The sequence below is a fragment of the Acomys minous genome, assembly GCF_964271855.1.
Source record: "Acomys minous genome assembly, chromosome: 5".
Taxonomy (NCBI): domain Eukaryota; kingdom Metazoa; phylum Chordata; class Mammalia; order Rodentia; family Muridae; genus Acomys; species Acomys minous.
The window spans coordinates 8153103-8180154 of NC_140494.1; the positions used below are offsets into that span (position 1 = coordinate 8153103).

The 27052-nt window shown below is 44.0% G+C and overlaps 1 protein-coding gene across 2 annotated transcripts in view; it reads right to left on the reverse strand.

Annotated features, from left to right (window-relative positions):
• The window catches only part of PRKCQ (protein kinase C theta), a 130549-nt gene extending 120243 nt beyond the window's left edge, over positions 1 to 10306 (reverse strand). The window contains exon 1 of one of the 2 annotated variants that reach the window (XM_084783975.1): positions 9916 to 10306. The gene's annotated coding sequence lies outside the window, so the exon portion shown is untranslated. Of the gene's footprint in view, positions 1 to 9806; positions 9882 to 9915 lie in introns of those variants that run through there. The other variant, XM_084783976.1, reaches the window with a different exon arrangement.
• Positions 10307 to 27052: the final 16746 nt, after the last annotated feature.

Consider the following 27052-nt stretch of genomic DNA (forward strand, 5'->3'; position numbering starts at 1 on the left):
TCTCCCAATCTCAGGCTCGCTCCCTTGACTAGATAAGTGCTCTGCCACTGACCTACACCCCTAGCTGCCTGTTTTTGAGACAGGCTCTATCTAAATATGTAGCCCAAGGCTGGTCTCAAACTCATAGCCTTCCTGTCTTCCTTTCTAAGGCTGGGATTCTAGAATACCACCAGGCTCAACTAGAACCTTTAATTTCTTGATCATCTTAAGTTAATATTGTCCTTTTCTTTTCTATTGGCATTTTAATTGTCAGCAACGTGAGATGCTGGAAGGTGACAGAGAAAGAGAATGCAACACATACAAGAGGAGAGAAGTATTTTTCTTGTTTCTGGTCATTCCTAGAATTTTTAGTGTTAACAGTCCTTAATAACACAGCTGCAAAGGGATCCATACAATATATGCTTTCTATTACCCCAAGCTCAGATTTCTAGTGGAATTTATCCAGAGAATTCCACAAGCTCACAGGAAAAACTTTCCAGGGAAATAGTAATTCTGTTTGTGCAAATATATTTGACTCATTTCTTCTAACACAGTGGATAGTCCCCAAGACATTTTAGATTGTAAACTTTATGGCCATTTATTTATCTTGATAGTATTTCTTGGTACTCTCTAGTTATCAGCTACATTTGGTTTACATAGAGATGTGGTAAGAGAGGATGCAGACTCGGTGTTCATGCGGGATGTAGTGCTGGGAGCATCTGAAGACAAACAAACCATAGCAACAGATCTATCTCCAGAGCTATTACAGCTAATAGTCTGGTTGTTGCAGGCTACACCCTCTTCCAAGTTCCTTAGAGAGCTATCTGACAGGTGCTGTGAACCTGCAGAGAAGAAAACCAAACTCTGGTCTGTAGGATCTCAAAACGCCTTTAAGAAAAGATGACCAAGTCAAGCCTGTGATGCATAGGAGAGGTCAGGGGTTGGGCAGAGTGGTCCACACAGCAAGCATCCTTGGGATCCCAGAGAACCTTAATAAGGCTCAGACTTGGAGGAACGTTATGTATACGGACAGAGAAGAAAGGATTAGAACCTTCTGATGCTTGTCAAGGAGGCTAGCTTCACTCATGAGTACCAAGGAATGGTGGTAGAACGTAACACATGGGAGTGAGATTCCCAGACCTGGGTTGAGAAGGCTGCTTCCTGCTGCATGGGGCACCACTGAGAGTGATGAAGACCACTGAGGCAGTTCAGGATTGAGGTAGCAGAGGAAAGAAAGGAGGGAGTAAAGAAGCAGACATCCAAGTGAGCGAACTAACAAAACCTGGCTCTAGCTGAGCTCTGTACCCGGAGGAATAAGTAAGAGATGAACACCCAGACTCCAGGACCGCCACGGGAGAAGGCTATGCCAGCTACCGAAGCCAAGTCCGGCTTCATGATTTCACCGCGTGCTGCCCATAGTCAGGATGAAAAGCAGGGGTGGCTTTCCATTCTGGAGGTCAAAGGTGGCACTCTGAGCCCATGTCCCAAAACAAAGGTGAAACTTGACCCTTACACTCAAAGGCCAAGCCTCTGAGTCTGTGTTCTAATGAAAAAATGGTAAAACTGGCTTTGAGACCAATCTGATTTTTTGGTTACATGGCTGGGCACTTCAGATGGTACAGCTTATGTGACAGTGCAGAGTGGCCTCGTAACAGCGTCCTTGGCGTCTGTTTCTCCTTAGTATAGACCAATGGTTCTCATTCTTCTTAATGCTGCAACCCTTAATACAGTTCCACATGTTGTGGTGACCCCCAACCACGAGATTATTTTGTTGCTACTTCATAACCATAATTTTGCTACTGTTATGAGCTGTAATATAAATATCTGATATGCAGGAAATCTGATATATGACCCCTGTGAAAGGGTTGTTGGATCCCCTAAGGGGTCAGGACCCACAAGGCTGAGAACCTCTGGTCTAAAGCAACTTGCTTAATCTGGTGCCAACATACCTTAGTGACTGAGTGAATTATAGTTCATGGAAAACAGGAGCTAGATGTACACCATGCACTGGAAATGTGGCGTTTGTGTACATGTTTAGGTTTCCCAAGCTGAGCTTTTTCTATTACTTTCTAGGGAGTACTAAGGAGACAGCGGCTTGTAAAGTGTTTGCCATGAGGATCTGAGTTTGATTCCTTAGAATCCATGTAGGAAAGCTGGGTGTTGGCAGCACGTGTCTATAATTCAGTGCTGAAGAGGTAGGGACAGGAGGATCCTTGGAGCTTGCTGGCTCCCCAGGCTAAGGGAATCAGTGAGATTCGGTGAGACACTGTCCTACTGAGCAAGGTAGAAAGTGATTGAAGAAGACACTCACTACTGACTTCTGACTTCCAGAAACACACATGTGCACATACATCTACACATACACATGTACACAAGCAATGCACAGACACATTCTCAATCTACACATTCATGTGCCACATGCACATACATGCACATGTACATACATGCATACATATTCATGCACGCTAACCCCTTCCCCAAAGTAAGGTAGCTCTACCAATCAGTGTTGCCAGGAAAGCTGGATTTATAGCTGTTGTGCTAGCATAGTTATTAATAATGCCCCCTTGCATTCTCCAAAGTGTCCCACTCTGGACACTTATGATAGTTAGCCCTTTCCAGAATTACCCATGAATAAGGCCACTCAGCTGACCTATAAAGTACTTTCTGGTTCTTACAGTGTCACTGCCACTGGCTCATTTCACGAGTAGAGACAAATGAGGCTCCTACAAATTAATCCATTAAGGTTATATGACAAATTGGTAAGGGAAGCAGGCTCACCCTGGCCACACCCCCACATGTGTTAGACTCCCATCATAATGTGCTAGGATGCATGCAGGCCACAGAGTCACTCAACAAATGATGTTCCTATCTTCTGCAATGCACTCCCATGGCTTAGGGCCACTTACCCTTCCAGTGTCAGCTGAGTTGACACTGACAACTCTGGGACACTATTTCAGATACCCCAAGTGTTGGTGCTCCTATAGGTTGGCCTTCTATAGAACATGTGTATGATCATTCTATGCATGTCTACCAGGAAATCTGGCATATCTGCCACCCTGCTGCAATGGCTGGAACAGAACTCTAGCCTTTGTAGAGAGGTCAGCAAGGAAATAGGCAGAGGAGTAAAATAGTTGCATCCTCACCTATAAAGATGCTCACCCCATAATCACTCTTCTACAAAGTCTCCGTACCACACATTTAGAGTACTGAGAACTGATACCAGGCAGCTTCATTCCTCACAGCATTCATTCTGCATTAGAAGCTCCTGCATAGAGCTTGGGCCAACTGCACATATAGAGCTCTCAGTTTGCCTTTTAGGAGCCCTTCCTAGTCATAAGTCCATGGTCTGTCAGCGCTCCGTGAATAGTAGCCCTTCCAGTGAATCTGAGGTAGCAAAAGGCATGTAAGCACAAGATGGGATAGGAGGAAGTAATGGAGTGAGGGGTAGCCCTGCCTTGCAGATCCCTGGGATCGGGCAGCTAACAATTTGATTCAGAGTTAATTGGTTAGCGCACCAAGCCTGTTGAGGATGACTACACTCAAAATCAGGAAAGAGTAGTAGTTGCTTAGGATGGAGAGTGGTCAGAAGAGTGTGACGTCATTGGTGGAGATGTAAAGTGATCTAACGACTCCGGGAAACAGTGCAGCGGTTTCCGTATAACTCTCAAATGTGTGTAGAATTGCTGGAAGATCCAGAAATCCCACAAAGGAAGCAGCTGCAACATCTCAAACAGATGTTTGGACATCTGCTCTGATGGCTCCTCTTGACGGTCAATGTTATGGGATTTAGAGTCACCTAGAAAACCAGTCTCTGGTGTTTCCAGAGATGTTTAACTAAGGGAAGGGGGTGCCTCACTCTGAATGTGCGCAGCACAAGCCTATGGGCTGGGGTCCCTGAATGGACAAAAACGTAGACGAGAATGGAGCGTCAGCGTCCACCTCGCTGTCTCCTGACTGTGGATGCGATGTGACCAGTCACCTCAGGCTCTGCTGCCAATCCATTCCTGACATGATGAACTAACTACACCTTCAAGCCATGAGCCCAAATCAGCCCTTTCTTCTTCAAGTTGCTCTTCACAGGTGCTTTGCCGTAGCAACAAGAAAGGGATGATACGCCTGTGTGTTTGCAGCACCACCTGCAACAAAGAAAGGTGGACGCAATTGATCTGACCCTCAGCCGATTAATAATTAGGCACATGTGGCATAGACAGACAACTGAAAACATCCAGTCTTTAAAGCCAGGAAATGTTTAACATTTGCTCTGACATGGATAAAGAATGCGAAGTGAACTCAGCTATGTGAAAACAACCAGCCAATGAAAGACACATCCTTTCAGGAATCTAGACAAAGGTAGCAAGTGGAATTGTGGTTCCCAAAGGCTGATCAGAGTGAGGGAAACAATGTGTATAGTTTTGTAAGATGGTGAGGGCCCCATGGGGCTAGTTCAGAGAGATAGTTCAGTGGGTAAGAAGCTTCCTCTGCAGGCTTGAGGACCTGAGTTCCTATGCCCAGCACCCACGTAAAAAGCCAAGAACATCTGTATGTTCCTAACCCCAGAAGTGGAGGCAGAGGGAGAGAGAGGGGAGACTCTCAGACCCCACAAAGCCAGCCAGCCTAGTGCAAAGAGGAGGTTTTTTGTTCAGGGAAAGAGCTCATCTCAAGGCAGTAATGAAGAGTGAGTAAGGCGCTTCCTGATGTCTCATTCTGGCTTCCACATGTGTGAGAAAAGGTGCATGGATACACAACCATGTGTGTACCCCACATGCAAGCACATCCCATAACACACAGAAGAAAAGGGCTTACTGGACTGAAGTGATGGTCACACAGCGCTGCTGAATCATTCCTTTAAAAGTGGTAAAGAGGGGGCTGGAGAGGCGGCTCAGGTGTGAGGAGCAGTTGCTGCTCATCCAGAGGATGCTAGCTCTGCCCCGGCACCCGCACGGCAGCTCACCACCTGCAACTCCTGTCCCAGGGGATCCAACACCTGCCTGCATGTGCTGCACAGACATGCACACAGGCAAGATACTCATGCCCATAACATAAAATTAGACTAATCCTTTTTAAGAAGTTAAGATGGTCAATTTTATGAACTTTTTTTTTTAATTGGTAGGTGGCCTGACATGTAGTTGACAGCAGGGCTTAGGGGTGGGTCAAGCCTGACTCTTCCTCTTACAAGTTATAAAACCCAGGCAAGTGACTTAGCTCTCCTGAGCCTTACTTTCCTCTTCTGATTATAAGGACTTTTATGAAGATTCAATATGACAATAATTTGTAATTAGCATATAAGTCATAAATAATAATGATCCTTTACTGCTTTTTGTTGTTGTTGTTGTTGTTGTTTTGTTTTGTTTTGTTTTGTTAGGGGCCTTGAACCCACTATGCAGCCAAGGATGACTTTGAACTTTTGCTCCTGTCTTCCACCACCTGAGTGCTAGGATTACAGGCTTACAGTACCGTGGCTGGTTTATGCTCAGGGTGGAAGCTAGGGCTTTAAGGTCATTACATAGTGAGTTTGAGGCTAACCTTGAACATCTAATCCTCTTTTCTCTTCAAAGTGTTGGGATCTCAAGTGAACACAACTCCTGGCCTTAAGTGATAGTTTATTATACAGTGAAAAAATAGATATAGGTACATATACATATGTGTATGTGCCTACACATACATAATACATATATACATATATATGCCCCAAGATAAATTTGTAATTAAAAGTATCAGTGTTAGTCTTATAACATAAAATAGCATTAAGTTCATTCCCTTTTTCTAATATACTATTTGTATTGCCCCTTTGTGAATTTTACATCTGTACACTGTATTCTGATCATAATTCTCCCCTGCTCCTCCCTGAGAACTCCCAGACTAATCACTAATCCCCTCAACTTCATGTGCTTTTTAGAATTTTATTCTTGAGATTATAATATAATTAAAATATTTCTCTCTCCCGCCAAACCCTTTCATATATCCTTCCCCACTCTCCTTCAAATTCATAGCCTCTTTTTTCATTAATTGTTATTTCATGCATATATATAAACATACATATTCCTAAATATAACATGTTGAGTCAATTCATATTTTCTTTTAGTAATCCAGAACCTAATTAGCACTTTCTGTATAACTATGAATATTCAGCCATCCACTGAACCTACTGAGGGTCACCCCTTTGAAGAAAACTGGTCTTCATTTTTCTTGGGCCATTAACTGCCAGTAGCTTCTTAGATGGGGCAGGGCCTGAGCTTTTCTCCTTTCCTTGTCGGACTGTCCTGGACTGCCTTGACCTTGTATAGGTCTCTTCCTGGCAGCCAGAGTTGCTGTGTATTTTTCTCAGAGTAGTAATTTTGTTATGCCCTGAAGACACAGCTCTGCTCTGCTTGTCATATCCTGTGGGTCTTACCGTCCATCCTTCTGTCCCCTGTTCCATGATGGGCCCAGAGCCTGCGTGGGGAAGAGGTGTGACATAGATGTCCCACTTACGACTGAAGCTCACTCTCTGTGGCCTCAGTCACTGTGTCAAGACTTCTAGCATCTCCTTTCTAAGCATCATGGCAGCCAGTCTGGCCTGTTCAAATCAGTTCTAGGTAGGTAATCCAGAAGTTGTGAGAGTTACAGAAGCACGATACGGCGCCAGAAAACCGAATTAAAAAGATGTTTCTTGGCAAAGTTAGCAACATCTTTCATCTTCACCTACCAGACTTTTGTACACAGTCATGTTCTGATTACTATGTCATCTCAATGTATTCTTGGGGAGGTGGGTGAAAAATACAAGGTCTCAGAAATTGGAACTATCTCATCTGAGCCCAGAATCATAGATTTTTGCTCTGGGATTAAATTGCCATTTATTTGAAGTCTAAGCATTGGCAGCACGCCTGTCTCCAGGTTGCTAGACTGTGTTAGCTTTTGAATTAAGCTAACAGTGTTGATGATAATCATAGCCAGAGCAAATGAGAGCAACAGAGTTTGGGCTGGGGATGTGGCTAGTAGAAAGAGTTCCGACGTAGCATGCAGGAAGCCCCGGGTTCCACCCCGAGCATAAACCAGCACTCAGGCAGTGAAAAACAGGATCAAAAAAGTTCAAAGTCATCCTGAGATACACGATACCCCCTAGCAAAATAAAACAAACAAACAAAAAGCAACAAAGGATCATATTATTTGTGAGCTGTATGCTAATTATAAATTACTGTCATATTTGATTTTCATAAAAGTCCTTATAATTAGGTATCCTTATTCTCATGTTTATACTGAGGGAAGAATTTTTGAAACTTAAATATTTAGCACTATAAAAAGAAATCACCTGACCAGGTATGGTGACACATACCTTTGATTACAGCACTGCGGAGGCAGAGGCAGGTAGATCTCTGTGAGTTTAAGGCCAGCCTGGTCAACAAAATGAGTCCAAAACAGCCAGGGCTCTTGTACACAGAGAAACCCTGTGTTAGAAAAAGAAAGAAAGAAAGAAAGAAAGAAAGAGAAAACAGAACTAGAAAAAGTATAAGAAAAACAAACTGTAATTAATAAGAAAAAATATCACCTGAAATCAAATACAAATTTATTAGCAAGCTGTCACACTTGGTTAATACTTGGGCAACATTCATGGGGCAAACAACGTAATCAATAACCCTAAGTCATTAAGTACATTAAAAAATGGGGATTCTATTTAATTCTGATTTCTATTAGAAAGAAAGGCAAACGCACCAAATTGAACTATTACTTTAGAAGGAGGTTTACTCTCAGTGTCTGAAATTATAGAGTTAGACCAGAAGCCTACATTCCTGAAAGACAATCCTGGGTCATGACTCCAGCAACATCATTATCTGGAACTTTTGGTCTTTTCCACATATGCGAGAAGGAACCATGTCACACAAGAACGAGAAATCTTTATAGAAATAAGGAAAGGCCAACATTCGTTTCAGAGAGCGCCCAAGGCCTGCGGTGACCAAGAGAGGGAGGAGTGTTGAGAAAGATCCCTGAGATTCTACAAAAGCAGGATTTGAATCAACAAACAGCACCCCTGCCAGCCTTGGAAGAGAGGAGAAAACTGTCCCAGAGGCTGCACTGTGCGGCTACACATACAGTGTGTTTAGAGGTCCTGCTGTAGAAGGTGGTGTTAGAGGGAGAACAGGTGTTGTCAGTTTGCCCAAGAGTCACTGACATCCTAAGGCCACCATAACGCCAGGCAGTGGAAGAGAAAACCTGACAAAACAGCAGGCATCAAGGATCTTCCTGAGAATTTGCGTTTTAAAGTGTAGATGGCAATCATGGGACTTGGAATTAAAAACTACTGATGCCAGAAAGGTTACCCTTGGGACAGGCTATAAGAGCTGCTTGGGGGGGGGCGGGGAGCGGGATGACAACAGTGATAGAAACTGAAACAAAGCCCCTTCATTTAGATGGAGTCATTCAACTTGCAGGGAACCGTGCAGGTTTCAGCTCTTCCTAGGCTAAATCGTCAAAGACATTCAGTCAGCAAGAGAAACAGCCTAACGAGATCTTTCTGTGGTAGACACCTGCATCAAACAATGGCCCTGATCTCTGAGGGATTTTAAACAGCTGTGCATAAACTTCAAAAGTAATTTGCAACCAAATTAGTAAATGTCACCCTTCTTCCCACAAGACACAGCATTTTTTTTTTAAAGAGAGGAAGCATCTACAGTAAGCCTGCCATTTTACACATTATCACAGATAAGTTGGGGGTGGGGTGAAGATGGTGATCTATAAAGTTGGGGTGTGGAGTAGGGTGAGGCGCTCAAGATCCTAAGAATAGAGTTTCTCTGGCAAGCAAACAACCCCTGGGGAGGAAAGACGACGCAGTGGTGGGCATGACTTTATTCTAGAGGGAATAAAACAAAGGCAAGAAAAATGCATGGAGCCACTGACTGACTCCTGAATCCCGACTTTAAATTCTCTTTTACTAAATGAAAGAGACGGATGAGCTGGAGCTGAGAAGACAAAGGCAGCCTCCCCAGGTCTTGTCTGAGGCTCATCCCACAATTCCTCTGTCTAGGTTTGTGTTTTGGAAAGGCACCTGCAGCTTAAAGGACTGGGGCTTGGGCACAAATGGTCCATTTTTCCCACTAACAGCCTGAGGGCCCAGTCTCTCCACACATCCACAGCTGTGTCACCACTGAATAATCTTTTATTAGCACCACGGCCAGCCCACATAGCGGCAGAACAGCCCAGAGGACAGGGCAACCCTGTGACGTTCCCCTTGCACAAAACACCAGAACCACCAAAGTTCAGCCAGACAGTGGACGTCTCTCCACGCCCACAGGGAGTCATTAAAGTAGCCCTCTGATTAATTCCAGCTCTTTAAAACTCCAGTGGAACAAAGAGGTGACATGTATTTAACAAGCTGTATTTTGTTAACATGTGGCCCTCAAGTCTGGAAGACAATCTTTCTCAAGGTTACAGGAGTGAATATCCCAACTTTTTAAAACATGCAAACAACTTATAGTCATCCCTGGGCCCTAAAAACAGAAGAAACAAAAATCTAATTAGGTGCTTCAACAAATTCCCAGAACAGGACAGGTCTCCTAGGAAAAAATATGGTTGGGTTTTTTGTTTTGTTTGTTTGTGTGTGTGTGTGTGTGTGTGTGTGTGTGTGTGTGTGTGTGTGTGTGTGTGAAGTTGCCACTGCTTTCCTTTTCCTAGCCTGCCTTTCCTTTGGTGCTAAGGAAAAGCAGAAAGGAGAAGGAAGCGCCTCTCCATCCCTGACCCCAAGCCTCCACCTGGTCAAGGTCGCCAGCATACATGAAACGAAGGACCTGAGAGCCTCAAAGTTGGCTTTTTTTCCGATTTCGTTTTCACCCCGCTCACCCAGACAGTCCTCTGACCTTTCCTGGAACACTTGCAAGGGACACTCGGGTGGCCCTTCGGTCCCTGGGTCCTTGGCACCTCCAGCCCGCTCTCTCCTCGGTGGTGACTTGGGGCCCCGGGTCTTACCTGGTGTCGCGGCCACCGTCCCAGCGCAGCGCCACTGTTGCTCCGAAGGCGGGGATTGGCGCAGGCCTGGCGACCCGGGGGGTGATCCAGGCGGGCGACACCGGCCAGAGGGCGCTCGCCACGCCGGCTCAGGGACGAGCACCCGGGAGCGTTCCGCGAGCGCTCCCGGCCTTCCTCTTGCCGGTCCTGTCCCCACCCTCCATCCTCACGCCTCACTGGCCACTTGTCGCTCTGCCACGACTGGGACCCGGAGGCTGCAGGAGGTCTGGGTGGTGCAGCCGCCTGGCGGGGAGCGACGCAGCAGGCGGCGCGGAACAGGACGGACGCCCCAGCTTCAGCCGCCTGAGTGCCAGGAAGCGGGGCGCGAGAGCAGTCTCCTCTCACTGAGCTGAAAAACCGTAAATGAGCCGCGGGTGGGAAGGGCTAAGGTCACTGGTAGAAAGAAGTGTTTTTAATTAATCCTCTTTGCATCACAAAGGACTTGCAAGTGTTGCTTTTGTTTTGTTTTGGTTTTTAATTACCCATGGAGCCTGATTGGGAGCAGCTCTGTAGTGGTGTAAGAGGCTTCTTGAGTCTTTTCGGTGATTTTGACGTTTAGGACTGCTGCTAACTTTACAGCCCTCAAGCAACAACTTTTCGTCACTACAGTGTACTTGTCTTCTTTAGGAACTTTTATGCCATGTTGCTAATTTTCATGATGATCATAAACAAGAGGTGGTAGATTTCTCCTTACCCAGTAGAGTTACATTTGTATTGCTGTAATAGAAGAAAACCAGATTAGTATGAGAAATTAAATAGTAATTTGTGTCTACACCACCCTTCTCCATGCTCTCTGCAGCAAGCCTCTGATTGCTGACATACAAAACACCTTCTTTAAATGACCCCAAGGTTCTAATCTACAAATGAAACATGGAGACCCAGAAGTGCTTGGTGATTTGATTAAGTGGTGTTCTGGGCTGTGTTAAGAAGCCACACACGGTGACTTTTTCCTCTAATGTATACAAATCCATCAAAGCTAATGCACACATTTTTAAAGGTTACAAAAATATTTGGTCAAAATTAAGCCACTTTTGCCGGTTGTTGATACCTAAGCGCTGACTTGGCTGCGCTTCCAGCCCTGAGGAATAATGACATTGTCTCATCAGAACATCGAAGTCTGGCACGTAGTAGGCCTGCATTATATTCTGGCTGTTACATTTGGCAGAAAAAGTGTGTCATGCCTGGGAAGAAGCTCACAGAGCTGGAAGAATGGTTCCCCACTTCAGCCTGTGTCTGTAACTGCTGAGGATTCCCTTGTTCAAAGGCAGCTGTTTGCCTGGCTTCTCCAGCAAACCTTCAGTGGAACCTGCTGGGTTGGGGAGAAACGACAGAGAGCTTACCCAGCTGTGCCTAGAAGTCAGTAAACATCTGATTCCCTACGACTGTGTTTCCCACTGAGTGTTTTAGGGGATTAAATACATGCAGGGGCTCAGGGAAGCTTGTGTGTCCTCTTATTAATTATTTAAAACATTTAGATTACTGAGTACTAGACTTCCACCCTTGCTGATGCTAGGCAAGCACTCCACTGCTGACCTACCTCCCGACCCTGGTTCTGTTTATTAACCAGTGTTTAGTTTCTTTTAAAAGGTTACAGATGACATGACGTTGGCAACATAGTAAATATTTATGTATAGTAGGTTCTTTGGCGGGCAGATAGAGATACATTGTTCACTTTACCTTCACAATCTAATAAAGTAGCTAACACCATCACCGCTATTATAGTGATCTTCAGATAGCACATGAAAAAATGCTATTTTGGAATATTGTATAGTATACTCAGGACTGCACAGTCTAGAAAGGATCAGAGCCAGGAGCCAAGCCTTGAACACCCTTCAGCATCCCTCTTAAGCAAGGCTGAGTACAACCTCCGTCTCCGCAGTGCTCGTTTTAGTATTTGGCTTCCACTGCTACAGAACCTCTGGGTTTGGGAGGCCTGTGGTACTCTAATAACCTATAACCGTAGAGTTTGACAGTTAGAAGTTCATTGCCCTGAAAGCTGCCTCTTCTGAGTAATATTCTCTCATATGTCGCAGAACAATGATTTTTGCTTTGGCCTTAAAAGTGTATTTAAAACAAAAGAATGTAGCTGTATTACTTTTCTATGTCAAGTAGGGTAGGACCCTGTAGACTGTTTGGCCTCCATACACTGCAGGACTAACTCTTTGCTTGCCCAGGCCGCAGAGGTTTCCTTTCTATCAGACTTTTCTCTCCCTTGTTTCAGACCCACATCTGCTGCTCACAATTCTTCACACCTTTGTTTCCTGGAAGAGGAAATGGCATTTCCGGGAGAGGATGGTGTGTGGGTGGTAGATTCTACCCGTTGTGTTAAAAACACCCTAACTTTCAGTTGTGTGTTTCTTTTCTCCTTCAGCGCCTGCCCTAAAGTTTCCCAGAATTGCACTGAGTTCAGAGTGGGTCAGTTCCTTTATTCCACCTGCGAAGGATGGGGTCCTGACTCTGGACTCTGAAGGCCCCAGAGCTAAGGAACAAGGGATTTGGAGTGCCGTCTTCCTGGACCTGCTGCAACCTGGAATTCGGGAAAGAACTCCCAAGCATCCTTTGCTTTCCTCTTGGACTTGGTTGATGATTATGGCTCCATCTGCTAAGGATGCCACCATTTGCACCTTTCTGTGGAATTAGCCTTCCTTAAGGGATTCAGGATAGAAAGTACAAAGAACATTTCCTAGTTTGAGCCTCAACTTGGAAAACAATGGTATTTTGGAAAAGTAGGATGTTGCAAACACAGACAACTTGAGCACAGTGTCACGAGACAAGGACTTTTGTCTCTACAGAAAATCACCCCTTGGAGGACATCAATCCAGATGATTTTGTGAAATCGTTGGCATCCAGACATCCTCTTTTCAAAGCCTGGCAGAGACTGTTTGCAAAGTGGCCTACCTTAGTCTCCTGAAGGGATCGGAGTATCATGAAGTATTTTAACCAAAGATTCAAGTGACATGTGTAAACTAGTGTCAATTTTTTTCGGAAAGTGTGAAAGTTATGGATAGGTAAAAGTGAGAGACACAAACAAAATCGAGCCTTTTAAACCCAGCACGGGCAAGTGTTTGCTGCTTTTCTTTTTAATATTACTGTATAGCCTGCGCTGAAATTTTATTTATTTATTATTCATTAATTTTACCCAAAGAGATCTTTAAACCTGGAAGCAAACATTGAATTTTGCTCGGAGTAACTTAACTCCAGTTGCTGGAGTTTTTGTTTCCTCGTTTTGTCTGATTCTTGAGGCAGAGTGTCATGAAGGCTTAGTTGGCCTCCAACTCCTTACATAGCTGAGATGACCTGGAATTTCTGATCCTTCTGCAAGCAAATTCCCGAGTCCCCAGTTTACAAGCCTGCATCAGCAAACCAGCCCACATTGCTGTTGATGGTAAGAGTGCCGTCAACCCTGCAGACTGTGAGCTGGAACAATGAAAAAGGAAAGCAATTTAATCTAAGAAAATAAAAGGAAAATAATTACATGTTTTTAAAAAAGTTTCATGATTTGGATATTTATTCACTCAACATGCTTAGAAATGTTGAAGGACTTTATACTCGTGGGTGAGGTAAGGCAGGTAGGTACTATCTCTTCACTTAAGAAAAAGATGACGGTGATGAGGAACTATTAACTAAAGGTCACCGTGCCTTTCCTGAGTATGTCAGGGCATGGGGTTTTGTAAGAAGCCCCCAGACATGTGTAATGTCCTCTTTATTTTATAGATGATACAGTGCAGCTGTATAGTCTAAGCAAATGATTCCCCAAGTCTGAAGAGCCAATAATTTATAAGATAGATCTGGTTAAATTCATAATAAACTTTCCATCAAAAAAGGCAAATATTGGAATTATACCCTGACTCAAATCAATCCATTTAGAGCCTAAGGAATTTGCCCACCGACTCCTGAAGGCAGAAGTGCATCATATTCCACAGATACATTTTGAAAAGTAATGTTTTTTATTTTCCTATGAAAGGCATTATGATAACTATCTCTAAACAAATAGTCTTTAAAGTTAAATATACATGTCTCAACTCTTCATCTGTTTAATAAAAACATATTTTATAGCTAAAAAAATTAGAGAAAGGTAAGAAGAAGAAAAGATTAGCTATAATTCCTTAGCCCAAACAGCTAACATTTCATTTATGCCTATTTTTTATTATTTTCAAAATTACTTTCCCTGGCTGCTTGGTGGTAGTTAATAATCATTACAGAAAAATTTGAAAACTGTAATCATGTATATAAAATAAAATTTAAATCACTAATAATCTCAAAATGTGAAGATAACTGTTTAAGTCAGAACAGACCTTACCCGTCTTGAGACAGAAGCCAAAGCTTTCTATATCACACGTTTATAATTTGAATAATATCATTTTAAGTCACTTATTTTTTAAGATTATTTATATATGTATGTATATATATATATGTGCACACACATATATACATGCCTATGTGTAGTTATGTGTGCTTGTGTACTTCTGTCGAGTCAGGATGAGAGCTTTGGTTATCTTCTTTTATTACTCTCCACATATTCTTTTGAGGCAGGGTCTCTCTCTAAACCTTGACTCCCTAGCCTGCAATCCAGAAAGCTCCAGGATCTTCCCTCCTCCGGGCCCATCAAAGCTGAGATTTCAGCGCTTTGTAGGATGTTCAGCTTGCTACATGTGCTAGGGTCTGTACTAGATCCTCCTGATTTCCCAGCAAGCATTCCTCTCAACTACTGAGCTATCACCCCAGTTTCCTGTTTGCTTTTTAACTTGATATTTTCTTTTCCTTGAAGTTATAAATATGACTCGTAGGCATGTGATTAGAATGCTTGGTTGCTCTGAATGGGACTAGTAGCCATTGTGATCTTTTTGTTGAAGGACAAAAGTTATTCCCACACCCACAATATGCAAAGATTGAGTTATATTACTATTTCAATCTATCTTATAACTCCCCAGAATGACTTACGGGCTCCAACTCCACAACTGTAACTTGTTTTAAGCTGTCTCCACTGCAGTGAAAAGAAAACTGGATCAAGTGCTTTCAGACAGAGGCTTTGGTTCTGGACCAAAGCAGTCAAGGCTGACCTACCAGGTGAAATAAATTTGGGCATTGCAAGAATTTGGAAAGACTATGGAAACAGGGGATTAAGTCTTACACTAATAAAGTGTCTATCTAAACATAAATCAAGGTTCCCAGAGAACCTTTGCATCATGTGATATGATCTGCACAAGTGGCTTAAACATACTTAAAATTGTAACTCAAAAGGGATGCTAAGTAAACTGAGCAAGCTGAAGCAAACCAAGATACCTACTGCTATGCTACCAACCTTTCACTTTCTTCCCCCAGGAAAATAGTAAGAGCCTGAGCTAAAAACAAAGAAAGACACACACACACACACACACACACACACACACACACACACACAGAGAGAGAGAGAGAGAGAGAGAGAGAGAGAGAGAGAGAGAGAGAGAGACAGACAGACAGACAGACAGACAGACAGAGACAGACAGAGACAGAGACACAGAGACACAGAGACAGAGACACAGAGAGACAGAGGGGACTGAAGCAAAACCTAAACTAAAAACAAAGCAACCAACTGGTAAACACACACAATGAAACTGAGATAAGTTTCTGGCCTTTTTGAATGCTCCATAGAGCGGCAGTGCGTTAAAAAAATTTTAAGGAAATTATTATTTATGTGTCTCCCCAAAGCACTCTGCCATCGGTCTGCTTTGCAGACACACACTTTCTTCCTTGCCATTGCATTTGGCTAGAATGCGTGTTGCTTCCATGATTCTACACTTAAATTATTCCATGTATTTCTGTGCTATGAGAGAAAATTCCAGAAATTTCATGCTCTACTTTGTAACTCCCACCACTGGACACAGGGGGTCAGCTAGGCGGACTATGTGGAGGGTGTGGAGAAAGTGGAATTCTGAAGCAAATTAGTTAAACTTACAAAAATGTTTTCACAATATCCACTAGTACAGAGCATAAGACTCACCAGCAACCTGGGTACACAAAGCAAGGAAGTGTGTCCATGTGCACTGTAAGGCGTGTGTGGCATGTTCGCTACAGCAGCATTTGGAATTACCCCCCAACTAGAAGCAATGAGAGCACATCACAAAACTGTGGTATGTCGACCAAGTGAAAGGGCAGCCGTTGACATTAATGAAGAAGAGCGGCAGGCAATTCTGAAAAAGAAAAGCTTGAAAATATAATGAGAGCAAGGTCAGAAGGGATGCATTTCCCTATGTGGGTTCATTTCCTGGCAGCTCTAAAACAGGTTGGATACATTCACACTGTGAGGTCAAAGCAGGTAGTTATTACATTTGAGGAGCTGGGAAGTGGAGGGCCTAGGAAAGACTCGCATGCTTATGATGACCTGTTCACACTTGTCACAGAGGAGTGTGAAGGTTTGTCTAGGTGTCTTTTTGTGATTTCTGTGTACAGCAAATCGGTTCAGTGACTGAAATGCATGCCGCATAAGCACGGAGCCTTGCATTAGGATCCTCAGCTTCCAGGTTAAAAAAAAATTGTGTGTGGCCTCATGCATCTGTAATCCCAGCATTGAGGGTGGAGGGAGGTGTGGTGGAAACAGCAGCGTCCCAGGAGCTCACTGGCCAGCCAATCCAGCCAATAGGTGATCTCTAGGTTCAGTGAAAACACCCTGTCACAAAAAGTATGATCCAAAGTAATGAAGGATGACAGCCTGCCATTGTACCTCTGGCCTTTACATACATGAAGAAGTCCATATGCACACACCACATACACAAAGAGGGGGGGAGGAAGGGAGGGAGAGGAGAGAGAGAGAGAGAGAGAGAGAGAGAGAGAGAGAGAGAGAGAGAGAAGAAGGGAGGGAGGGAGGGAAGGAGGGATGCCAATAACTCAAACTAACCACAGTAGGATTCAGTAAGTCGCTGACATGTTCTGCATCCTTTTATTCTGCTGGGCAAAGGTGTGCTATGCCATGCTGCCTCTGGGTCTTTCTGACCCTTGGTGCCTGCTAGGGTGCTAGACACTTAAGCATCTGCCATCTCTAAGGCTTTCCCAATTCCTCTCCCTCGCTGTCTCCCAATCTCTACCCCCATTTGTTCCTGTGTTACCCTTCTGTCTTTTCCTTTGTCCCAGCACTGTGCCTTGTACAGAGTGTATAATAAAAATGCAACATTGTCCAATACCAAAAAAAATGTTCAGGATATTTCAAATTCCACATTAGAGTCAGTGGACAAATGCCTCAAAGATTAAAAAAAAGAAGAAGAAGTTATTCCAACGTGGGCAAAAGGCTTCTCATGTCAGCTTCCAGCTGGAGCAAATCACAGAAGTGCACCGCGGACAAATGGGCCTGGTGGTAGGCCGCTCAGAATCACCATTTGGAGGGGTCATGCCTGTGGCTATGACACAAAGAATAAAATAGAAAAGACCTTTCGGGAAATTTTAATGAGCTGGGTAGAGAGGTTTTTAGAAATATGAGTCCTGGAGATTTTAAAGAAGACCGGACGACGAGTTCGACAGCTTGTGTTCAAAATCCTTCCGTTGCTCCTGTAGTTCTTGGGTTGTCTTTAATACATTTTTTTCTGTTTGACATTTTCACACATGCATACAATGTATTTTGATCATATCTCCACCAGATCGACCCTGTAACCCCTCTGAGATCTGCCTCACCCCCAACCTCATGTCCTTTTTATTTTGTTTTGATTAGAACCTGTTGAGACCCATATTGGCAGGGAACAGGGCTAGCCATGGCAGGGGATGGGCCTGCTAGGAACCATACCCCTAAAGACAGCCGAGCCTCCTCCAACAGCTATCAACTGTCCATAGCTCCTCAACTGGGCTGGGGGTACTGAGCTCCTGATGCTCCATGCTGGGGTGACCACTGGTTTCACTGCATTGCTTCACTGAAGGAGTTAAAAGTGTTGGCAAAGCTGCAGAGGGCTCTTCCCTCAGTGTGGTATAAATAAATGGTTTTGCTTTTTCATCTTCCTTTTTGTATTACTATTTTTTTTTCTTCTCACCAAGAACCATTTCACTCACTAATTTAGTTCCTCAAGTGACTAATGAGTGCCACCTATCCGGTGAGGCGGGCCTTCTGTGATAGGTGATGGGCTACACAGACGAAACTGAGTTCCTCAAACTGCCACATGCAGAATCGATTGCTGTAATGAAAAAAAAGAATATTCCAAGAAGGGGAGCTTTGGGTGAAGGAGGCTGTATCAATAAAGTGCTGGCCACGGACATGTGAGGACCTGAAAAAGCCAAACATGGTGCTGCACCCTTGTAATCCCAGTAGCGACCAGATCATCCCTGGTGCTCACACCAGCCAGCCAGACTCACTGAACTGGTGAGCCCTACATCTGATACTGCAGGTTGTACTTTGGCCTCCACACACATGTACACATGTGAATATGCACACCTACACATACACAATGTATACTACATACTTGAACACACACACACACACACACACACGGTTGCACACACAAAAGGAATCTTTACGTAGCGGCCACCCAAGATGCTCCTCTGTATTGTCCAACCTCACACTGCCACCTGACTTCACCTTCACCCTCTCTTGCTTCCATGTGTGTGTTCTGAGACGCACATGCTTTATTATAGTAAGCGGGCCATTCTGTACACCCGGCGCAGAGAAAACTTGTGGTGTCGCTAAGGACGACAGAGATATGGAGGGAGTTTCCAGGTAGTGCGTTTAGAAAAACACAAACAGAACTTGTTTAGTTTCTCATCTCGGAAGAGTCACCATCACCTTCTGCATCACTACTGTACAAGTAAGCATCTCCATCCATATGGGCAGTGTCTGCTGCGCTGAAGAAAGGCACACAATACAGTTGCAGCAGTTGCCTGTTTCCATTGCTAAGCCCGTGGGTGAGAAGTGCTTCAAACAAAACAGACAGGTGTTCCTAAGTAAATCTTAGCTCCTCACCCAGCTCTTCAGATGCTCTGTGCTCTACAGGAACAGAGCCGCTGGCTGAAGAGATGGCCCAGTCAGTACAGTGCTGCCCAAGCATGTGCATGGGGGTGAGCGAGCACTCATGTAAACAGTCTGGCATGATGGTGCCCATCTGTAAGGAAGCAGAATCCGGAGAGCGGCTGGGGCACGCTGGCCAGCCAGCCTAGCTGAATAAGTGATCTTCAGACTCAGTGAAAGAATCTGTCTCAGAAAATGAAATGGAGGTTGGCTGGGAAATATACTCTCTGGCCTCCACATATGCAAAAATGCATATGCATCTTTAAGAACATGTGTACCAACAAACTCAGACATGCATGTGCGCGCGTGCGAACGAACACACACACACACACACACACACACACACACACACACACACACACACACAGTGTGGTGAACCAGAATCCCTGATCTGTGATTGTTGTTACCGTTACTGACAAGCTGTAAAGTCACAGCTGAGCCTCAGTTTCCACAGCTGTAAGCCAAAATGAGAGAATGGGCCTTTCCACTGGGAAATTTTTTTCTTAAAATTCCAAATAACGGAACACTGATGTATATTTGTGCTTTGTTTTCACTTCGGATAGTGAAATGTGATTTGTATTCAGCTGAGACTGACTGGCTTTAAAAAAAAGACATCCCCCCCCAACCCCCCAATTCACCCTCACAGCATCAGAAAGGAAGGTGTTTCCATTGCAGTGACAGGCACCTTCGCAGCTGGAAGTCTTCCATTTCATTATTTGCTTTAATGTTTTCACTGAAATGCGTGTGGTTTTCAGACACAGGAAAGAAAACATGCCAGCCTGTGGTTGAACTTTCCACTAGAGAACAGACAAAGTACAGCTCAGAACCAGTGCTGGGGGGGGGGGGGAGCCTTGAAACATGAAAACCCACGCAAGAAAATGTCCTCTCCTGACGAGAATGTTGTGGATTGCTTCAAATTCCAAAATTTGGGGGGAGACAAAGGCCTTATGACCTCTGGTGCTACGACTGCATAGGCCTCTGGCTGGCCAGCTGGGGTGGCTTCAAGGCGATGGATCCTTTTCACTCTTTCTCTGCTGGTTTGAATTCTGGGAACTCAGAGGATGGCGTCTTTCCGGCTGACCTGCCCCAGTGCCATCTACTCTAAGCAGGTCCTACCAGCTCCCACTTAAAGCAAACTGGCCTGCAAAAATGGCTATTCCTATTACAGCACCGTCACAGCTGGTTTCAAAAACCGTTCCTGTTTCGGCAGGTCTGACCTGTGGAGTTCATGCTATAGGTGAGTGAATTCTTCAATAAGCATTTACAGCTGGTTTTATTTACAGTATGACAACTTGTAATTTCATAGTCAGCCACAATTCAAGGCATAGATGGGGGAAACATCCTTTAGTTTTTTTCCCCCAAAACATAACTATCAATTAATTCATGACATGGAATGAGTTTTGTAGAAATTATCTAAGGTAACTTTGGACATGCTTTTCATTGTGTCTAACAATACAGGGGTGAACATCTTTGGCTAAACCTCATTTGCTTGCCCCTGGAAGCCATTTGCCTGACCTGCAAGAGACAAATGGGCCAATAGCATCATATGTACATGGTGACTTGATTCTTTTTCTCCCACTGCCTCGCTGGCCACAGTAAGGTTAGGCTAGAGTGAAGGAAGCTCTGTAAGGTAGGAAGAGGCATCGCCACCCGTGACGTTCATATGTGAGTTGAGTTCAGAGGGATCTGCCCTCAAATGCGCAGAAGGAAACTGGAGTGAGCCAGTGTGCCTCTCGCACTCTCTTAGCTAGGCAGGCGAGGTCTCATCGGCATGGATGTGGTAAACACGTGCACAGTTGGGCTCTGTAAATATGCGATTCTAGCAGCACTGGGTGTGTTGGGAGTGCTCTCCTGACTCTCTTCCAGTGAAGTGGGCGGGCCCTCTGTACAACAGTTGGAACAACCCGTGGAAACCTCTCTTCGGATCTCTAGAGCTCCCTTCTCCCCAGGGGACCTGCCTTAGCACCCACTCCCCGGATCTCTTCCGACTTAATCTTCCTCTCTCTGCTGGACTCACAGGAGCACCTGACTCCTTAGCATGCCTACCAAACCATAGCCTAGGACAGTTGTAAACCACCTCCTTCAGGTCCTGACCTCCTCAGTTTCTCACTGATTTTTACACTATTTTGGGAAATGAGCTGTTAACTCAATTAATTCTGCTGATAGAAATCATATCCTGGGCTCCAGGCATGGCAAGCAAATACTCAACCACTGAACTATATGCCAAAAAAATGTACTTTAATCCCAATACTATATTTAAAGTATTATGACTTACTAGATTTACCTAAAAATTGCAAGACTATTTTAGCACTAGCAGTCAATCCATGCACATTGTTATTATAACTGGTAGAAAAAATATTTACTCATTTCAAGAAACACAGGGAAACAGGACATCTATCTTGACAAAGCTTAGCTTAATTATAGAAATATTCTTCTTTAAATTTTATAAGGAGTATCCAGATAAAGCAAGAGACGTCCTTCTTAACAAAGAAGCCTTGAGAAGTTTGTCAGTGGCACCAGGAACACGGTGAAAAGACTTTTAACACTTGTCAGCCTTCTACTGGAAGCCCTAGCCAGCAAGCAGGGAGAGGAAGAAATGAATGTGTAAGGACTAGCTAATTAAAAGGCTAACAACAATCTACAAATAAACTGTAAGCTCAGAAGTTTGGGAAGTTGTTTGTTTTTGGTTTTGTTTTTTTTTTTTTACTCAAAATCAACATAGACACAATAAATTTAAGACAATGTCAATACTGCCGTTGTAGCTAAAATGTTGTCCTTAGTATAATATGGTAGTTGGAATAAAGACTGGCAAGTTCTAACCGGTCTTCTGCTCCTTCCAGGTGCAAGGCCATTTAAAGTTGGCTTGGACCATATGTGTGAGTGAGCAGAGGGAGTCAGCAGTGGGAGTTCAAGTCAAAACACAAGCTTAAGCAAACCGTGCAGGCCCTGGGCTTGAGGTGACAGTGCAGCTGGTAGAAGTACTCGTTTTATGAGCACAGGGACCCGCCTGAGTTTTATCCCCAGAGCCCACATGGAAATGCCTGTGTGGTGGTGCATGCTTGTAATCCTAGTTTAGGGAGGTGGAGACAGCAGACACTGGGGCTTCCTGTCCAGCCAGCCTGGTATGACTGACAAGCTTCACATCACTTGAGAGACCCTGTCTCAAACAAACAAACAAACAAACAAACAAACATGAGAAATGAGACTTAAAGGTGTCCTATGGCCTCCATGTATACACCCAAATATTCATTTCCACATGTACACACACACACATACACACACACACACACACACACACACACGAGTCACATCACCTCACATCTCATCACATGGGTCTTTTTTTTTCCTTGACCATGAAATTGGAATGTCCCAGAGGAAAAGGCATCTTCCTGAAATTAAGCCAGCACGCAGCCGACATACAGATGATCTATGACCAAAAGCTATCACAAGAGAGAAGTGAAGTTTGGTTATGAGAGCCTCCCAAGGTTTGCACCACTACGGTTTGGCAATTACTGGTTCCCAGGTGTCTTAGCTGGGGTTTCTATTGCTGCAATGAAACACCATGACCAAAAAGCAAGTGGGGACTTATTTGACTTAACACTTTCATATCACTGTTCTTTTTGAAGGAAGTCAGGACAGGAACTACAATAGGGCAGGAACCTGGAGGCAGGAACCGAGGCAGAGGCCATGGAGGGGTGCTAGTCATTGGCTTGTTTCCCATGGTTTGCTCAGCCTGCTTTGTTATAAAACCCAGAACCACCAGCCCAGGGGTGGCACCACCCCATCACAGGCTGGCCCCTTTCCCATCAGTGACTAATTAAGAAAATGCCCTACAGGCTTCCCTACAACTCAGTCTTATTGCTGCATTTTCTTAATTAAGGCTTCCTTCTCTCAGATGACTTTAGTTTGTGTCATTAGTGTATGATTCTTCTGTTGGGATATCTTGTCACCTGGCCGAGCATGCTGGGTTTCCCCTGCTTGGCTCTGGCCAACTGTTCATATTTTCAGTTTTGGCCCTAAAGTGGTGTGGTGCTCAAGCTGACTCCATGGCATCCTAGGCTCACTACTTTCTTCCATTCATTAACTGTGCCTTGTACATCCCTCACTCCTCTCCTAACTAGATCAAATGCCCTTAGTTCTACTGGACACTCTTGACCGAAGTGACCAATACTTCAAAAATTAAAATGTGCACCTTTACGCCTTTGTTTGGCCATTGCCTTTTCATCTATCAGAAAGGTTCTTTCTTTGTGTGCTCTTCAAAAGCATTCTCCATTCTTCAGTATCCAGGTAATGAAAGAACATTCTAGAAAAGGGAGGCACACGACCAAAAATGCTGATTTTAAAAAAATATTTGTTTTAATTACTTATTCATTTTTTAAAAATTATGTATTTATTTTATGTATATGAGTCTTCTATCTGCATTTACACCTGCACATCAGAAAAAGGCATCGGATCCCAGGATAGATGGTTGTGAGCCACCATGTGGTTGCTGGGAATTGAACTCAGGACCTCTTGGAAGAGCAGACAGTGCTCTTAACTGCTGAGCCATCTCTCCAGCCTCTACTTACTCATCTTTTAACAAGCTATTTTAAAATGTATTCTTTGATACTTTTGTAAATGTGTTCATTACTTTCTCCCAGCTTCTCCTGGCTCTCCTTCCCAACTTCATGTTCTTTTTTTATTTTCCATATTTCTCTTTTTTTTTATATGCCCTATTGAGTCTAATTAGTGCTGCCAATATATGTACATGATTATGGGACCATCCACTGGAACATAGCTGACCTACCTACCAAGGCCACACCCCTACAGAAAGCTGCTCTCTTAAGACCCCAACAGCCACCCACTGACATCTGCTCCACAGCTAGGGGTGGAGCTTATGAACCTTTCTCACCTCTTCCCTGTTAGAATGTTGCTCTTGTGCAGGCAACCACGTCTGCAGGCAGGTCATGGGTGCAGTGGTCCTGCCAGATTCAGGAGACAGTGTTTTCCCCGTCCTCCACAACCTCTGGTCTTACAACATTTGTACCTCCTCATCTGTGGTGTTTCCTGAGATGTGGGGGATGTATAAGTGGGACATCTATAAAATGCCTTTTGAACATCATTTAAATGACGTCTTCTCTACAAAATTTTTCCAGAAATTCCAAAAGCAATTTCTTTTTCTTTGTATTTATATGTTGTTGTTTACTTCCTAATACTGCTGTTTTTTGCTCTTGTTATTTGCTTACTGTCTTTCCAGTTACAAAGAGCCTCTATATGGCATCACTGCTAAATGATCATGTACCTCCCTGACCCAGGCCTAGCAGTATTGGCTTTTAATATCACAGAACTATTTCCCAACATATCTAGCTCTTACTAGTAGACCAGTAGACCCCTTACTACTGTTGTGGTTTGGGTCTGAATTGAACCGCCTGTGGGCTTCTGTGATGAATGCTCTTCTCTACTGGGTAGTGTTGTTTGTAGAGGCTGTGGGGGAGGTAGGGCCGCATCTGGTGGAGGCAGATCACCGGGGAGGCCTTTGAAGGCTACAAGCAGCCCTTGCTTTAGTCTGTGCAGCCCTCCATCCTAGTCTGCCACTGTGGGAGTAGTCACGCCCTGGCCACCACTGACAATAACAACTCCAGTATGCCTTTCTCATTACTATGAACCAAATACACCTGAGAGCCAGAATACACCTTGGCAATATTGTAGTTTCACCAGGTGTTCTGCCACAAGGGTGCAGACATAGCTGAAGATGACCATTAACTTGGCCACAGTCATATCTGTTTTTGTTTTGTTGTTTTGTGTTCAGTCAGTCATCCATATGATGACTAAGGGCTTAGAAAGCACAATATCAGTTTCATACACAAAATGTATGACTGTTATCATATGGAGGAAGTCATCCATACACATAAAATATATATACACACATCTACATCGACATTATCCCATCTAATAGCTGTGTTCTAACCAAGGTACTCATTAGTGACTTTCCCCCCTCATATTTTTCTGGTTCTTAGAAGAAGCCATAACACCTAACTGTATGACAGAGATATAATTAGCTCTCAGTAATTAGTAATGTATTTTACATGTAAGTCAAGATTTTGTGAAGCCAGACAATTATTTAAAAAAAAAAGAGCATAGATTTTATAATAGAGGACTTAGAAATCTATCTTAGGGTTTTTTTTTGTACATCTAGAATTTTGGTATGATTTCTTTTCTTCTTCTTCTTCTTCTTCTTCTTCTTCTTCTTCTTCTTCTTCTTCTTCTTCTTCTTCTTCTTCCTTCTCCCCCTCCTCCCCTTCCTCTTCCTCCTTATTTACATCATCTTAATCTTTCAATTGAAAAATTCAGATTTTTAATTAGCAAAGAGCATTAGTTCATTTCTATTTTTAACTGCGGTTGCAGTAGTACTTTTAACACCTGAATTGCTATATTAACTTTGTGTCTCTGTTTTCTCTTCAACTTCAATTTCATTCACTCAATACATTATTATCTGACATACATTGTGAGACTCAAGCATGCATGCCCTTGACCTTAACTTACTCTAAAGAGGAAGAGAAAATAGTGTATTTGTCCATTTGGGTTGCTAAGTAGTTTCTCCATCTGGAAGGTCAACCTTTCGAGATCTGTGCACCTGCACTGCTGGTTCCTTCTGAGGCATTCTTCTTGGCTAGTAGATGACCAACTTTTCCCTATGTCAGTATGCTGTCTTCCCTCAAGGTATGGGTCCCTTAAAGTATGGAGTTTTAATAAGAACTACAGATATATTGGATTTGGGTTTAATGACCTGATTTAGCATTTGTTGCCTTTTTAAGGATTCTAACTCCACACACAGGACATGATGTGCTATTCAGCATTAAGGCTTCAGTGTACAGGGACAAGGCCCAGCATGTAAGAAAGTTTGAGGACATGAATTCGTATCTCCAGCACTCACATAAAATATGGGCATGACTATATACGCCTGCATCAGAACTCCCTATATTGTAGGATCAGAAACAGGAGGAATGCCAGGACTTCTTGCACGCCTAGGTCTGGAGTCACTGAGAGGTCCTTCCTGCAGTTGACATTTGATGCCTGTTGAGGGAGAGAGCAGCTTTCTGTAGGGGTGTGGCCCTTGGTAGGTCAACCATGTTCCAGTGGATGGTCCCATAATCATGTACATATATTGACAGCACTAATTAGACTCAATAGGGCATTAAAGAGAGAGAGAGAGAGAGAGAGAGAGAGAGAGAGAGAGATACAGGGATTAGGATGGAGTGTGATAGAACAGGACATCTGAGAAACCCCTCTAGTATCTAGGTGTGCACAGGTGAATGTATGTGTACATACCACACATATATACATACACAAACACTAGATTTAAAAAAGACTCCAACATAGGAAGGTTTGGGGGCAGGGGTGCTATATATATACAGTATATATCAAAAGCTGTATATTGTAAAGTTCCTTGGGAGAGGCAGGGTGAATGTCTAGAAAAACCTTCCAAAGAAAGCAAGGAGCTAACAGGAGCTGGAAGAATGAGTAGGCTTTCTCCCAGGGCAGGAATCCGAAGAAGCCATTTTAGGGAGAAGCAACAGCAGGGGCAAAGACAGGGAGCTTTGAAAGTTCCTAACGTTTGTGGAACGTGTGGAGGCCGCCTCTTCGAGTGGAGTAGCAGATGGGATGCGGGAGACATGGGTTGTTACAGCAGCGGCCACGGTAGTGAGCAGTGTGTGCGTTAGAAGAAAACTGCAACCCCAGGAGACAGTCTAAATGATACCAGCGCACCACGCTGGAGGCCTGATCCATCCAAAGGGGCTCTCTCTGGAGTCATTTCCATTGCTTATTTGTTTGTTAAATTGCTGCCTGTTCCTGCTGATGGCTTTGCTGAGAGATTCACACATGCTGCTGTTATTCCCGACCCAGTCGCTCTGGGTTTGAACAGTGACTGGGTTTCGCCTTCTGTGAGGAAAATACTTGCTTGCACAGCAGCCTTTGGAGGAGGAGACGTTGTCAAGTCAAAATGTTTTTGTTGGCTGGCCCAAGCTATGGCTAGACGTTGTACCTCACGATATGCCTTTGCCCTGCTTTCTAACTGATGGAGACATGTTGACTACTGGGCGGGGGTGGGATGGGGTGGGGGGTAGAGGGGGTTGGGGTGGGGGGGGAGAAGAGAAATAA